The sequence below is a fragment of the Pseudonaja textilis genome, chromosome Z (genome assembly GCF_049901715.1).
Source record: "Pseudonaja textilis isolate UNSWEBS1 chromosome Z, rPseTex1.2, whole genome shotgun sequence".
Taxonomy (NCBI): Eukaryota; Metazoa; Chordata; class Lepidosauria; order Squamata; family Elapidae; genus Pseudonaja; species Pseudonaja textilis.
In genome coordinates, this window is record NC_142008.1 from 89,466,053 (window position 1) to 89,480,174 (window position 14,122).

At 38.8% G+C, this 14,122-nt stretch overlaps 1 protein-coding gene across 5 annotated transcripts in view; it reads left to right on the forward strand.

Annotated features, from left to right (window-relative positions):
* Positions 1-348: 348 nt before the first annotated feature.
* Positions 349-14,122, forward strand: part of ACLY (ATP citrate lyase) — a 70,447-nt gene continuing 56,673 nt past the window's right edge. For 2 of the 5 annotated variants that reach the window (XM_087916245.1, XM_087916249.1), the window contains exon 1: positions 349-494. The gene's annotated coding sequence lies outside the window, so the exon portion shown is untranslated. Of the gene's footprint in view, positions 495-572; positions 728-6,201; positions 6,227-14,122 lie in introns of those variants that run through there. The other 3 variants (XM_087916247.1, XM_087916246.1, XM_087916248.1) reach the window with 3 other exon arrangements.

The window sequence follows — 14,122 nt, forward strand, 5'->3', positions numbered from 1 at the left end:
AAATGTAAGTAGGTTTTTGCATTAACTTCCCCCACTGATAAAATTAATGAAACAAATACCCTTTACAACGATAGAAAAAAAGTATTTTAAAAAACCCACCCTAAAACAACCTGTCCCCGGTTTTCCGGCCCCCTACTGCCTCCACACGAGATGAAAGTCGGAAGTCACAGATTTTTTAAAAAACTGCAACTCCCATTAAGCTTTGCAACTCTCCCCGCTCCACCCGCCCCCAAAGCGTACGGTGTTCTGCCCACGGGGGATGAGCCAATGAGCGAAGTCAGGCACTGCTCAGGCAAGCAGCACGTGGAGAAAATGCTGCCCTATGGCAGGGCGGGAGTGCATCTAGCCATATGAGAAGAGGCAGAGGAGGCGGTGGCGGCGAGAGAAAAAGACGGAGAGGGAAGCGGCAGTAAGACTTGGACAAAGGCAGCAGAATCTTACTTCAGAGTTAGGAAAGGCCTGGCCTGCGAAGGGCAAGGCATTTTAACCCTAAGGTAAGCGGGGAGGGGAGAGATTTGGGAAATATTGCATTCCTTTATTTTAAGCGTTTTCCTTAACTACTCCTTTCGCAGGGATGTGTGGGACATACGTGCACTCCTCGGACTGCTAAGGACATTTAAAACAAGGCACTTTTTTGATTACCGTCATTCCAGCAATTCCTTTTCCTCCTAGTAGAGTTGAAACGAACGCCGCAGTTCTATAAGTGCCCAATCGCTGAATAGAAACGGTACCTGTTCACTTTTTGTTTAAAGTTCTGCTTCCCGGATGGTGCTATGTAGATAAATAGTTACTGTTGCATTACATGTATTCAGCATCAAAAGTGCACCATACACTTTGGCAAGTGTATCTATGGGCTGTGAAACAAGTGGGCTGCAGAGCAATCCCCTAGTACACTGGAAGGGAATTTATATTAATTGAGCAAAATATTATGCAAATTACTGGAAAATCTACAGTAATTTGCATAATATTTTGCTCAATTCTCTTTCTATAAACTTTTGATAACTAGTTAGTAAAATCATATGATAGAGGGAAAGCAAGAAAGAAAGACCTATAGTAGTTTTAACTTCTGTCCCCTCCTACATAGGAAGGGCATACATACATCAGGACTCCACTTCAGGAGTCAATGGAGAGCCATTTTTCTCTTTTCTTCAGTTTGGGTACTTGTGAATCATCTGTTGATATAAATTTGGGATTGAGAAAAGAAACTGGCTTTCTCACACACTTTAAGTCTGTAGACTTCCCAACTGCAAGTTCATGACTCACTTTCAAAGGCTTCTGAAAATCCTCACAAATTTATGATACATAGTTCATTTTCTCTTTAAGAGCCTAAACTAACCTTCATATTCTATGAATGTCTGTTTCTTACAATTAAATGCCTATGAAGGTCTTCCTTCAGGCATTTGCCTCTATGTTCAAGAAAAATACAGAATATGTAGATATTTTGTGTTTATATCTTTTATTATTTTTACTAATTATTATTTATTTTTACATACAACTGAAGGTGGTGTACATATCCAACACATCTTTCTCCTATTTCCCCACAGCAACCCAGTGAAATGGGTTGGACTGAGAGAAAATGACTATCCCAAGGTCACCCAGCTGGCTTTCATGGCTGAGGCAAGACTTTATATAGACAGTTTAAAAGAATAGAGGAAATAGGTTTCCCCCCCTTATGTTTTATCACAGCATCTGAAATATACTACATTGAAAAATTGGCACATGATTTATCATCATCACACCTTCTACCCTTTCATAGTGATTTTGCTTCTGTGTTAACTTTTTGCTATGTCTCAGAAGTATATTGACCATCCTGCATTTTCTGAATGAGCTGATTGAAGTCCAATTTGAAAATTTTGATAGAACTCGAAAATCCCCCAATGAAAGTTATGGGCAAAATAATACGCAGGCAAGAGTTAATGAACAGGATGCCTCAGAGAATGTGAGTAGCTTAAGATTCTTTATTCGGTACTAGAACCAAGCAACAGGCTGATTTGGACTGTTGTATCCATCAATCCATTCTGTGGGTGGCATGTGACCTTTTAAATATTATTAGGTGGACAAGCATAACAATTTGCTTTTTATTTTGACACTTAAATTTGGCTGAGAGAGTAATGTCACTCTCTTTAATGGTAGGATCAACTATTAGGAATCTACTACAAATCACTCAGATACCTATTTTGCCTGAAGTCTGTATGGAGTCAATTGTGCCCAAACAAAAGCTTAGATGATCTCTAAAATCTCAGGTGAAAATATTTTTCTTAGTGGTAAGATCATTTTAATGAACATTTTTTGGCCTGGAATCTGATTTGCAAATATATCTTGCAAGTTGTGACTTCTTCCAAGAGAACCTCATGCATTTTTCCTCCAGTCAACATTTTTTCAAATTTTCTAAAGCCGCCTTGCCTTGGAAAAGTTTAACATGTTTAACATGTAATGGCACAGTGGTTACAATGCAATGTTGCAGGCTAACTGCTCACAGTAGGAATTCAATCCCGACTGGCTCAAGGTTGACTCAATCTTCTTCCTAAGTACATATAATGAGAACCCAAATTGTTGGGGGCAATATAATGGCTCTGTAAATCGCAATATATAATTCTGTTATTGCTATTGCTATTTACCAAACATGGAAAAGCTTCCTTATCCCTCTAGATCTTTGCTTGTTATAGGAATTGGCATATATGTTGTTCAACAGTAGGTAATCAGAAAGTTTATTTCTGCCAACTTTTCCAGGTAGGCCAAAGCAAGAAACAGACCAGATGAGCTAATTCTACTTTATTATAAGGTTGCATTAACAGAACCTTGCAATTCTAAAAGTACAAACCTTCTGTTTGTTATTCATTTATGAAGGATTACTTAAGAGGCCTTTCTGAGTGTCTTCTTATGCAGCCATGGGCTCCCCCCCACTCATTTGATTGTTTCCAGGGTACATCTCTTTCTCTACTCCCAAGTTCCTTTATTACAGTTTCAGAGGTCTTATGATGAATTTCTTACTTCTTGTTTCAAATTAACATAATGCCATTGGATGCTCTTTCTTAAAAATAGTGGAAAAAAAATCTTAGTGAGAAAGGTAAATATTACTGAGAAGTTCTTTAAACCTGTATCGAATACCTGTTTATAAAACTGATATAACATTAACCTTTTCATCACAATGTCACATATAAACAGAACGGGGAATTAACAGAACAAGGTTCTGATACTAAATCGGGGTAGTCTGAAAGATTTCTTCTAACTGCTGGATGTTCTTTTCTATCTTTAATAATTTATCCATACCCCTTTAAGACAGACTTAAGCAGTTAATAGTTAGGAATTAGGAAACCTTGGAATTATAGTTTAATGGATTTTGAAGGGCTATAATTTAAGGGATAGCTGCCTTAAAAAAAAAATCTGATGGATTTTTGTGTATAAAGGAATGGCAGAAAAAGAAAATAATCAATCCTTTTCTTTGTGTTTATCCACACATCTAAGCAATTTTGAAGCAGCTGAAGTAAGCATTAGTTTATTAAGTCACACATCAGTGTGCGGTATGTCACTTAGTCTCATTGTTGTGCCATTTTATTATATTTTGGCTTTGTTGCCTGCTGATACTTGTCAGTTTTCTGTGTTGCTCTGTTCAGTTTAGTCCTTCCATTGAAAAAAGCTAGGAACCATTTTGACCACAACCTTAAAGCTTGCAATGAAATGTTCAGGGGTCCCTGCCCTCTCCATTGTTTAAAGGCATTAGCAAACTCTAAAATACATTTTTAATATGATATTAAGTAGTTGCACTCATAGTTCTCTGCTTTGTTCAACTAATTGGAAGCATTGAAGAAGATATAAATATAATAAATAATAGTACAAATAACATTTTTGATTACTTGATAATTTATCAAATAATCATATAGAGTGCAATCTCATTTTTTTGAATTCTGTTCAATGGTTGTTTTTCATTCTCTATCCAAAAGCAGATTGTATAGGCTTACATTATTAAATCAGAGAAATTATAAACCCAATCAAATTAAAGCCATGTTGTTTACGCTTCTTAATAAAACAAAGGAAGTTTGTTTAGATAATTTCTGGAATCTTCATTTTCATTCTTCTGATTGTTGACATTCATTATAGCTATATTAAAAAGCAGCGATGTAGCCCAACTATGGTCTTGGCCTTATCTACCTTATGATGATATTCATGTTGTTAGAATGTACTATTCTTTTTTAACTGAATTCTGAACTTATTTGATACATTTGTTTTATACAGTTGTTTTATAGCTGGCTTATTTAAAATTTATTTCCTTAGTTTTCCAATTGTTCGATTATTTTTTATGGTTTGTAAGATACTCAGTCATTTTATATGTAAAATGAAATATATATGAATTAGGAATATAATTATAAGCATTTAATATTAAAATCTCTAAAGTTGAAAATATTTTAAATATTATGGAGCTGTTTAACCTTCAGTCTGACTCCATAAAGTTCCATTATCTCTGTTTTTCTGTCTTGTCTGGACTAAGCTGTTGGCAACATTCTTGGAAACGTGGCATAAATTGCATATTTGTGAATTCCAATTTAATCCCCATTTTGATGACAACAATGCTACCCTAACCATCTTGACTTTTGAGAAGATTGGCTTTGGTAATTTTGCCTTTACCTCTATGTCAAGCATTTTTCCATTCTGAACAAGGCATTTTCTTGGACGAAATGATCTTGACAGAATACTATGTTCTTTCTGAATTTGAGATGATGGTATTTTAGCTCTGATGAGGAAAAGGCCTCTTTGTGGGCAAGTTATATCACCGCTCATACTAGCCACTCAGATGAATATAATACTTCACTAGATTGGTTGCCTAAATCTTTTTGCTCTTGCCATCTGCGGCCTAAAAAAACAAAGGTTTGATTTTATTACCATTTTCTTTGAAGCCATTCTTGTTTTTTTAAAAAATGTTTAATTGGTAAAGAAATATAAACAATGAAGCAAGAAAGGAAAACTGGAGTACAATGGGATATTATTTCCAGTAATAAGGACATCAGCAAAGAAATTTCTATATTCATATTCTGTTGTATCGGCACTTTTGTTAAAACTGCTTTTCTTAGGTCCATTTACTTTTATTAGGTCAGTTTTTTTCCTTGCAAAACCTTGTACCATGTATCCTGTACTCAGGAAAGTACATCTGGAATGTAGAGAGCACCCATTCTTAATATACTGTAGTTGAAATAGAAGACACCTCTTCACTAAATGCTTCCATGGGTTGTGGTGGGGTATCAAAAACCACTCATCAAAAGGGAAAGATAACCTTCCCTCTCCCCAAAATGCTCTCCCCGTGCTGTTCTGTGGGGTTCATTGGCATTTCTGCAAATTGGTAGGATGAAAGAGACTGGTTCAGTTTCATAACATGTAAGGTTCTTATTTCCTATTTCATTTAAGGTAACCTTTTAAAGTCATGGGGACAGAGAGCTTGGTGAGCATTAAGGGGGTGTGTTTCTAGGCTTATTATTCTGTATCCCTGCAAAATACAGCTTCTAGTGCTTGCAGCTTCCATATTGTCTGCAGTTAACAGCAACAAGCCAGCTGATTGGCAAATTTGAATTGAGGAATCTTCATAAATGAATAACCATGCTTAAGTTAATGCTTGTTGAGTGATTTTGGATTTTGCTGTCTATTCATTTACATTTCTGCTACATGGATATGTCTAGCATAACGATAACGATTCACTGTTGAGTAGAGTAGCTTCACTTAGATCTTTTAAAATGAGTTCCAAGCAGTTTAAGAAGCTTGGCATGTCCCTATCTGCTTTGGAGAAAGCTTATCTTGTTCATTAGGAAGTGAAAAATGAGTTTCTGTAATAAAACCTTTAAGAAAAGGTTGATTCAGCATTTCTATTAGACAATTATTAATATGCCACCCTTTTTGCAAGCCAGATTTCTACTTGCAGTATTTACAGAGGGGCAAATGTGACGGAAGACACCCAGCTGCTGACGTGTAGGCTTGCCTTCAGTGTCCTGGCCTCTTTTTTATTTGCACAAAGCAGCTTGGGCAGCAGTTAAACCTTTGTGGTTTTGAAGGTCCTGCGGTAAATGGCAGCTGTTCTAGCTAAATTCAGTTGAACAAGAATATGCCCTTCCTATTTGAGGAAGGCTTTGAGTATTAACAGTTCAGCTGGCATTTCCTGAGTATATTTTGCATTGTTTGAAATCTTTTTGATGAATGCTAATCGGAAGCTGCCCTGGATACTGTATGTGAATAGCAGCAGAAGGTAATGGCAGGTTCCTTTTTCAATCCATCAAAGTAGATGGATGCATGGATTAGATTTGCATAATATTGCTGCCTAGCAGGAATATATAACCTTCAATGCTGCAATCACATATTAGAAAGTTAAAGATGTTTAAATAGTGAAGCCTGATAAGTGGATTTCCACTGAGTGAAGAACCTGTGTGCTAATACCTATAATAATGTACAGCAGAGATTTACAAAGTTTCTACTCTGCCCTTAATCCCCAGTTTCACAAAAAAGTAAAGCAAGATAATCACAAAATTAAGGGAGAGTATTGCCTAATTACCTGGCAATTTTAACAGGCCTAGACAATTACATAAAAGTTGGGAGCTGCTATTTGCTCCTGACAAACAGGAGAACCACAAGTGAAGTTACCACAAAGGTAGTGATATCCCAGGAAGACAAGGAGTTGAATCTTTTTGGTCTTTTAAATGTGGGTTTAAGGTTGGAAATGGAAGGAGAAAATATCTTCGAGACAAACTCCAAATCTTCCCTACCCACAGAATAGACAACAAAATGGGTGAATTTTGGAGACACATTTTGATAGTTTTGGAGACTTGGGGGATATTTTAATGATTGGAATGGAAACATGATTTGGGATGCTGGGGAATTGCAAGTTGGCCGTGAGTTCTCAATCATATTACCTCTCTCTCTATGGGAACATAATTTCATTGCTGCAACAATTTTCTAGAGGCTGCAGTAATTTTCTAAGGCGGGGTGTCAAACTCACGTTCATCATGATGTCATTATATGATGTATTGGGACTTTTTTCCCCTTCGCTAAACCGGGCGGGGGTGTGGCCAGCTTGTGACACATCCAGCCCACTGGCTGGGAATTTGACAGCCCTGTTCTAAGGGCATATAAATAATAGGCTTTGGAAGGGTCAGGCTCAGATTTGGCCATTTTGTGAAAAATTTATTTCAGGGGTTCTTTTTGTGTTACATATTTCTCCATATATTTCAAATTATTCTGATTATTTTTTTTATCTCTTCATTTCTTTTCATGCTGCTTCTCTAATTGCAAGACTTATTAAGAGATACTTTTCCATCTCACCACTCCTCATTTTTAAAAGTTTTGATGATGTTCATGATGATGTGTGATCAAGCTTTATCTCTGCAATTTTCTTCACAGCCCAGTCTGTTATTCTTTGTTCAGAAGAGAGAGTTGGACCTTCACCCATCTTTTTAAAAAAAAGTCTCTTAGTGATTTTTTTGGGCTGCTTTGCTCAGTTCCAAATTTCTCTCTTTTTAGAAAAATCAGTAGCTATGGTTGCTGACTGCCTGGAGCTCAAACTGCCTGTTTTTGTTGCCTGCCTTGAATTTAATTTTATTAAAGATATATTCATAGCACTGTATGAATAGAAGATAAATGAATACAGGAAGCAGTATATCATTTAGATTTTTTTATGTGGGACAGGTTGCTTGTCAATTTTTTTGATTCAGTATTCTGATCTTTCTCTTGTCATGTTTCTTTGCTTTTGCTTCTGACACGTTTCTGACATATTCACAGGATAGGTTGACAGTAACAACTTGAAAAAAATGTGACCCTTTGGCATAGAAGACCTTAAAACCAAGTTTTCTGTGTCATCCTGAAATGAGTTTTCTCTGCTCCTGTTCTAAACACGTACTCCTTGGATACTAATGAAATTGTGCATAATCTATTTCTACCATTCCATTAGCTGGAAAATCCTTTTTTTTTTGCTTGGTGACTGGCCTGATTGCACCCAAAGTAGAAACAAGTGGAGAAGATGCTGTAATGAAACCTTTCTGATAGAAATTCCAAAGAGATAGAAAGATTCTATTTTTTATTCAAAAGATAGAAAATACCTGAGTTCCATCCTTTTTCTAAGATGTTTCCACAGCACTTATTATTAACTCATTCTAAGACCAAATTGTGTGCTGCCAGCATAAAGTGCAGGGGGTCAGATCAAAAACAGGATCTTGCTGAAGGGCTATAAGACTTTTAAAGGTTTCACACTGCGGCAGTCTAATCTGCTTGCAATTAAGGCACTTGGATTTCACTACATCCAAGTATAGGTAGCACCACACAGGTATTCTGCAGATGCTTTAAACTCTGGTCAGTCCCCAGCATGCAAAGGTTTATCAGAGTTATAATTCAAAAATTACGAGAGCCAGTGAGTCTAGTGATTAAGTACCAGGCTACAAAGCAGGAGACCATGAGTTCTAGTCCCACCTTAGCCACGAAATTCAGCAGTGTGACCTTGGGCCAGTTACTCTCTCTCAGTTCAAACTATAGGATTATTGTTGCAGGGAAAATGGGAGAAGGAAGATATAACTGCCTTGAGTTATTTGTAAAAATAATAAACGTGGGATACAAATACATAAAGATGAAGTAAAATATCTAGTGAGTTGCCTATTTTCTACACTAATGATGATAAAAAGGTTGCCAACTGATCTGAAGAGTCAAGAAATCATTAAGGGCTCTTTGCCTTTCAAAGATACAACACATATTCCTACAGCGGAACAAATAGTAGATGGATTTTGGAAGGTCTTGGAAGCAAATAGTTATAGCTTTCAGCAGACCTCTTAGTAATGAACAATGCATAGATCTTTCAAAAATCTGGCCAAACATCAGGCAGCAAACAATTAAAATTTCCTGTACCTATTTCCTGCTGCCCAGATTTTTGCAGCCCAGACCTGGTTGTTCTAACGCAAGCAAGTCTGTATTCATATCTTTTTGCTAAAAACTCATTATATATCCTTGCAAAATACCTCAGTCCATCTAGTTTGCCTCTAGGTTCTGGGTAAAAGGTATCTGATAACAGAAATGGTGTGGCTACATTTTTGTGTCTTAAAAAGGGAAACTGAAGATATTTATATTGATTAATGACTGTATGCTTGAAGATTATGGTTGCTTGGAATTATAGCCACCAGAAAATATAACATTAATCAATTCATTAATTAAACAATAATCCTTTAACTGCCAACTCAGAGCAAGTTCTATTCAGTATAAGACTGTAGACTTTATTCTTCATAGGGTATTCATACTTAAGCAGAATCTTAGATACATCTTAACTACTCTCTTACTGATTTGAATGTAATTGTTGGGTATATAAACAAAAAAAAAACACCTGAGCTCACATCTTGTATTAAGAAAAACCAAATCAAAATATGGGTAGCAGAGAGAGAAAAAGATATTTGGAATACACACAAGTCACAGATGCTTTAATGGCTTGACAATCTATAAATTAACAGCTTCAAATAAATGTTATTTGCAAAAGAAAACAGCTGAATAAGCCTTCCCTTAGCTATGGCACAAGATGACTATGTGGGATAGATCTATAACTTAAAAGTAATGAATTGTATATTCTCCGAACCCAAAAAGATCCCTCTATCCCAAAACAAGATATGGAACAAGAAGTGCTGAAACAGAGTTCTGCTTCAGTGCTTGCAGATAACCCTGAAACCAATATATTACTTAGCAAACAACAACTCCCCAAACAAGTGAAAAACAAATAGCAAAATGCAGTGCTCCGTGAAAGATAAATAGCAAAACGTAGCTTTTCCAAAGCATGTTGAAATTCAATGACATTCAAGTTCTTTTCATGCAATTTTCTCCATGATGTTGGCAAGGGTTTATAAAGCCAGCCAAGATAAAAGCATGATTACTAATCTGACGAGCAAGCCAATATAATTTTAATATCATTTCTTCCCCCCAAATTCTTTGTTCTTCAGGTTGAGCTTGATTCCTGGTGCAGTGACTTTAAAGTCATAGCTATGCTGTTTTATTGACAAGAAATGACTTTTCTGGGAAGATTTTTATTCTGAAAGACTCCCATCCCAAGTATAACCAGTTCTGAACCTGCTTAGCTTTTCATGATCAATCAAGATTGGCTAGACTCTGACTTCTACAGCCTAGTTACTTGGAAGCAACCTGTAATTAGAGGAACCTGTTTTATATATCTGCATATGTACATAGATGCAGAAAACACAGAAGGATTCATTCATGTGGGAATAGATACACAAAAATGCCTCCTACTTTTTCAAGAATCAAGGCCATTCTTTGTGTGTGTATTCATTGCTTGCATGGAAATGTTCATTTTATTAGTCTGGACGTTGGTATGACAAAAAATTCTGTTGGAAGGGATGTGGCCTCCTCATTTATCACTTCTCAGATCCTGAGAGATAAAGTGTGTTTCACAATTGTAGTCAAAAAGATTCATTGTTAGAGTATGAAAGACCAAGAATTGGTCTCTTGGGAAGCTTTTCCGTTGCAGTTTTGCACAAGCTAATCTTCTGGTCATAATCTTCTAACTAGAGAAGAAACACATTTGATAACCTCTTCCTCAGAACAGAAAAATGATTTTATAGTCTGCATCCAGAATTGCTGAATTGAGAAGGAGGGAGGGAGGGAGAGAGAGAGAGAGAGAATTAAAACTCTAGTTTTCCACTTAGAGTTTATGATTAGGACCAGATACACACAAATTCAAGTCGTTGCTCATCAAACTCACATGACAACGCTGGGCAAATCACAAGCTCTCTCTCTTGCTATCTTGAGTAAGGGAAGAGTGGAGAAGTTGGATAGAAGTCTGACATAAATAACTTAAAAGTTCATCCTAGCTGGGATTGCTAGGAAAGATGCCTAGGTAAAATATTAAACCATGCAAGGTAAAGCAGTTAACTTCTTGGGCTGGGTGCCTTGGGATTACTTCAACTACTTGATTTCAGAACAAGGCTAAAAGTTCTCTGAGGGCAGATAAGTTGAGAATTCTTGCTTAAGGGAGAGAAGGAGGGAGAGGATGTGACAAGGACCACAGGAGCCTCTTCAAATACTCTCTCTTGTATTTTGCACTCTTGGCTATTAATAGAGGCTCTTCAATCAGCAGACTTGATTGCTTTACTTGTAATTGTGTCCTCCTTGTCTTCCTGCTGTGGTATCTCACAGCTTTTTAAATGCGAGGAAGAGACTGTGTGGCGTATATGTGTGGGAGGAGGGGAGGCATATTCAACTAGAGAGGTTTCTAAAAAATATAATCACAGAATGCAATTGATGGTCTTAAACACCAGGTGACCCAGCCAAAACAATGTCCAGACCTCTTGTACCTGAAGCAGAGATACACTATACTTAATATTTGTTAATTGCTGTACACTGATTTTTCAGTGACTCTTCTCTGCTATATATAAAGTTTGATTCCCACTCCACAAAAACCTTTAGAGATAAAATATGTATATTTTAATATATTTTAATAGCATATTTGTAATCTACTTTAATTCATCTCTGGAAAAAGTGGTGTGAGAAGTAATACTTGGAATTATTACCAGGAATATGAGCTTTTTGCCTTGTAAATCAGTCCTATTTTATTTTGATTGTTAGTAGTTTTCCAAAAACTTTAATGCTGATCTATGTCAGCTCTTTTTAAATCAGATTATATGGCATTCATATATCAGAAATATCTGTCTCGCTCATCAGAAGTCCAAAGGCACTGAGATTTTCACCTTGGGCTAAATCAACCTATATGCCAAACCCATATATGGTATATGGAGAGGAAGTAAACATTTCTGTAAATTTATTTTGCAAGATGGCTTACTTTTCCAGTATTTCTGCCTAGACATGAATTTTATGTATGGAAGATAATGATGTAGAAAACAGGCTTCCCAAAGCATGGATAATCAGGAATTGCATATGTATATCTTCAAAATGAGGGGGACAGGAACCATAGCTTCTCTACTGAGCCAAAGGGAGAATCCAGGATGGGTAGTCTCTAGTCTCCTAGCTCTGCAGACCGAGTTGAAAAACTGAAGACACACTCCCTGGTAACGGTCCCCAGTTCTTCACTCGGTCTCAGCATGTTCAGACCACCCTTTAAGGGCTCTGAATAGTTAGGACTGTAGAAGAATATTCACCCCCGGATTAAGCTTTTTTTTTGCAGAGAGGCTTAGATCAGGTTTGACAGCCGGCTTGCCGGTTTAGCACTTTCATTTGTTCGCACCTTTGTTCCAGTTTGCATTTTTTTGCTTGTTATTTTAAATTTTTGACTTTCCTTTCTGGTGGACTGGTTTTTGTTTTGTTTTCTGCCAAAACTTGAGTGGAGATGACCCTGAGAGCCTGTGTGGCCCGGGATGGGGCAGGAGTTGGCGTTTTATTTAACTCGCCTCCTTCCGATCCACTTTCCCTTGCCTGGGATGAGCCACAGCTGCCGCTAAGCGCTTCTGTCCCTTTTCGGCGGCAGCGGCCATTTATTTCATTTAGGGACAGTTCGTCTCCAGGATTGTCCCTTGGGGGTTCTGGCCATCGGGATTAAATCCTGACACCCCCCACCCAGTCCCCAGAGCACCGTGGCAGCTGCGAGACACTTGAGTCTGCCTGATAATTGCAGTGCAGCCAGCGCCAGCCCCTTTCAGGGCTTGCTGCAATTCAAATAGGCAGCCGTTTTTTCAACCTTTTTTCCTTGGCTCGGCTCTTGAATTGCGGAGCTGGGCTGAGCTCACCACTTTGGGTCGCACTAGCTCCTGAAGTGGTGGACAGCTACTGTGGCTGTGGCTGACAGCTTAGGCTGAATATTTTTCATTTTATTTTATTTTTACTTCTTTCTCCCTTTCTCTATCCCTGTCAAGTGAGTTATTTTTGGCGGGCTCAAAGATGGCCACCAAGGGAGCTGATCAAGAATTGTCAGTTCCTCAGCAGGTAGAGAGAATGCTGTAAAGGAATCTCCTAAGCCCAGGTCTGCGGGTCTAGAGGCAGCAGCTAGGATTAGAGCCAGGGCCCTAGCCCCTAAGAGATCCTCTAGGGCCAAGGATAGACAGGCCAGGCATACACAAAAAGCCATGGACAAACAGTTTGACAGGGCAGTGAGAGATTCCAGGATGGCTGAATACAGAGCCACCCCTCAAACTTTGCCTCCTCAAGATGACAGGCAGCCAGACCAACTGGCAGATAGGCAGTATATGATGGTCTGCTGTCCTGGGGGCTCAAGTACCTATGATTTGCAGGGTAACCTCCAAATCAGGTCTGAGACCTCTCACAATTTTTCTGAGCTGTCTCAGGGGATCTTGATGGCGGCACCTGCAGACCAAATCTCCAGCGGAGCCAGACCTGTGCCTGCAGCCACCTTTACACCTACAGTAGCTGGCTTATGACTAGAGGAGACCGAGATGCAATAAATGCCATCCTTCATGAGAGCCTGGATCTCCCAGACAATAAGACAGGAATTGCAGGCAGAGGTCAAACAGCTGTGCCAGCTGTCTTATTTGGAACCTAGCAGAGGAGTCCTGCAGGGGCAGGGGCAGGCTTCTGCTGAACAACCGGTCCACTTCAGAGAGCGTTCGGCCTTACCTTCAGAAAGTCTTCAGAAAGCAGCCGAGAGGGACCTCCTTCCAGAAAGGGATTTTTCGGATGAGGAGTCGGAGGTAGCAGGTCCCCCCTCCTTTAAGGGCCTTTCCAGCTGGCTCTTTTCAAGACTCTGCTGGTTAAGGCCAAGAGCACGGCTCATCTCAAAAAGGACATGGTCACGCAGGACCTTCCCACTGAGGGAGAAGGATCAGGAGGATTTCCTTTTCACTGAGAAAGCATCTGTGGTGGACGCTGTACCTGTGCCCCAGATGTTTCTGAACCTGATCAAAAAGCAGTGGGAGTCCCCTGGGATGTACACTCGCCCCAGTGGGTCTGAGTCTGCCTTATTTAATGTGGACAAAGACCTTTTGGACATTATGGAAATGCCAAAGGTAGATGGCCCAGTGGTAGCCCTAGCTTCCTCATCTGTCATCCCACCTGATGCAGAGGATGTTCTAAAGACAGAGGACCGGGAGGAGGAGATGGCACTCCGGAGCGCTCATCAAGCCGACTCCTGGGCCATCAGAACATCGACGACCACATCTTTTTTTACTTGGGCCTCTTTGCAGTGGCTGAGGCAGCTACAGGA